Source organism: Tachyglossus aculeatus, chromosome 10 (assembly GCF_015852505.1).
Source record: "Tachyglossus aculeatus isolate mTacAcu1 chromosome 10, mTacAcu1.pri, whole genome shotgun sequence".
NCBI lineage: Eukaryota > Metazoa > Chordata > Mammalia > Monotremata > Tachyglossidae > Tachyglossus > Tachyglossus aculeatus.
In genome coordinates this window covers 9,463,192-9,465,769 of record NC_052075.1, presented here as the reverse complement: position 1 = coordinate 9,465,769, position 2,578 = coordinate 9,463,192, and the positions used below count along the sequence as shown (strand labels likewise).

The following is a 2,578-nucleotide window of genomic DNA, read 5'->3' as shown; positions in this document are numbered from 1 at the left end:
TGTGTGCAGAGCACTGTACTAAGCGCTTGGGAAGTACAAGTTGGCAACATATAGAGCCGGTCCCTACCCAACAGTGGGCTCACAGTGTGGAAGGGGAGACAGAGAACAAAACAAAACATATTAACAAAATAAAATAAATAGAATAGATACGTACAAGTAAAATAGAGTAATAAATATGTACAAACATATATACATATATACAGGTGCTGTGGGGTAGGAAAGGAGGTAAGGCGGGGGGATGGAGAGGGAGGAGGAGGAGAGGAAATGCCACATAAAGGTGAGAAATGCAATGATCAGCCAGAGCATGATACAGGAGAGATAGGCACTAAGAGGAAATGCAGTTGGAAATTGCCTAATAGGAGACTGTGCTTAGTAGTTTAATTCTTTCTCATTTATTCAGAAGGGTAGGAAAGGCACTGAGAAGTAAACAGCTCTTGTCATGAAGGGAGGCCCACTATTTGAGCTGAATTCATAGTCAAATTCCTTTGCCTGGCTCTGAAACTATCTCAGATTTGGAATTTTTAAAAACGTTATAATGAAGCTGCATGAGTGCTTTGGTTGCACCATCCTCTGCATTAAGGAATGCATGTACATTTATTTTGACCACTCTGTGTGTCTCTCTTGTTACAGTGTAAGCTCCTTATGGGCAGGGAACATGTCATGCCTTTATTCAGAACTTCTCAGGCATCTAGTATGAGGCATTATTACAAGTGGGCACTCAATAAATGCTGCTTCTGCTACTACTAGTACTACTATTGCTACTACTACTAATTGGAGAAAATTGGGGTTGGGCTGAAAAGGCAGAAAACTATGATGCTCTGGACCATTTAAATGAGTTAGTCAAGACTATGGCAATCCATTGCTTAATTCAAGAGTTCAACCAACTCTTCACATTAGGACATGAAACTTCAATGAGAACTCCGTGTCTTGGAATAAAACTGTCCTAAATTAAGACACTCCTCTCAGGGTCACACCTGAAGAGTTTCCAAGTACTCTATCAGTCTCAGCTATGGGAGGGAGAGTCAAGCAGAGGCCTACCCATTCCATTCCTAGCTTGGGCAGGTGCTAGCGAGTGGAAGGCAATCTGCTCCAAGTCAAAACTCACCTATGCTGGGCAGCAGCAGCACGGGAGAGAGTCGAGGGTGGAGACTCAAGTTTACTGCAAGGAAGGTGACAATGGTAAACCACTTTGGTATTTTTACCTAGAAAACTCTATGGATACACTACCAGAACGACTGCAGATGGAGAGCGGGGCGTTCAGGGAGAGTCCGTGGTGTCTCTATAGGTCGGAAACAACTCAACAGCAAAAGACAAGACAAATTAAGATAATCCTCTCGCTAGTCATTCTTCAAGAGTTCCTAATGAGCCTCAATAGAGCACCCGACTAATTATCAACCATTTTGTTTGTCCCCGAAGGTGACTTTATGTGAGTCTATGGGGCTCACAGTCTTAATCCCTATTTTACAGAGGAGGGAACTGAGGCACAGAGAAGTGAAGTGACTGCCTAAGGTCACACAGCAGACAATTGGCAGAGCTGGGACTAGAATCCCGGTCCTTCTGACTCTCAGGCCGGTGCTTTAGGCACTGAGCCATGCTGCTTCCCTCCCTCAAAGCCCATAAGGAGCTGATAGGGGGCCGGCGTGTTGTGGTACTAGCTGGGATTTCTCAATATGCCCTCTGGAACTGTGGGACAGAAGCAGGGGCTTCTGAATCTATATCAGGAGTTAGGGTTGTGGAGCCATTCCCTTGATTCACTTTAGAGATATTTTCAACTACAAGAGGTGGGGGGACTCACTCCCAATTTACAGCTTGCTGTCATGAGTATACCTCCTCCCTCTTCTGGCACAAAGAATGAGGCTCTTCATCACTTTTTTCTCTTATTGACCATTCCCCTTCTTAAACCATCTATGCCCATTCTTCTTGGATGTGAAGACTTTGAAGTTCTGCATAAATCTTTGACTTCATTTCAACTCTAAGATTCTCATTTCCTACCCTCACCTTCAGCTCACTCTAGTGTTCTTCTTCCACAGTCTGCATCCAGTTTCTGCACATTCCTTCGTGCCATCCCAAGGGAAGGATTTCTTTCTAAAGAATATTCACGAATTGTAATGGTATTTGTTAAGAGCTTACTATGAGCCAGGCACTGTTCTAAGTGCCGGGGTAGATACAAAGTAATCAGGTTAGACACAGTCCATGTCCCACGTGGGGCTTACAGTCTTAATCCCCATTTTACAGGTGAGGAACTGAGGCACAGAGCTGTGAAGTGACTTCCCAAAGCAGACAAGTGGCAGAGCTGGGATTAGAACCCAGAACCTTCCGACTCCCAGGACCATGTTCTACCCACTAGGGCATGCTGCTTCTCCTCACATTTACTTCATGAATAGTCCCATTGTGAGCCACCATGGAACCCTATTGATGGCTGACACCGCACTCCGTTAGTTGGTCTTGGAGAGTAAGGTTCTTAATGTAAGCTTTATGGAGCGTAGCTCTGTCTCTGTCTGTTCCTTATTTATTGCCAGGAGCTCAGAGCATCTATACCACGGGAGAAATGACCTAATTACCAAAGTCCTCAGGGACA

General features: G+C 44.7%; 1 non-coding gene across 1 annotated transcript; it reads left to right on the top strand.

Moving 5' to 3' along the window:
- Positions 1 to 956: 956 nt before the first annotated feature.
- Positions 957 to 1,095, top strand: LOC119933855. Its single transcript, XR_005452724.1, has one exon. It is a non-coding gene; the product is annotated as a small nucleolar RNA SNORA7 (small nucleolar RNA).
- The last annotated feature ends 1,483 nt before the right edge of the window (positions 1,096 to 2,578 follow it).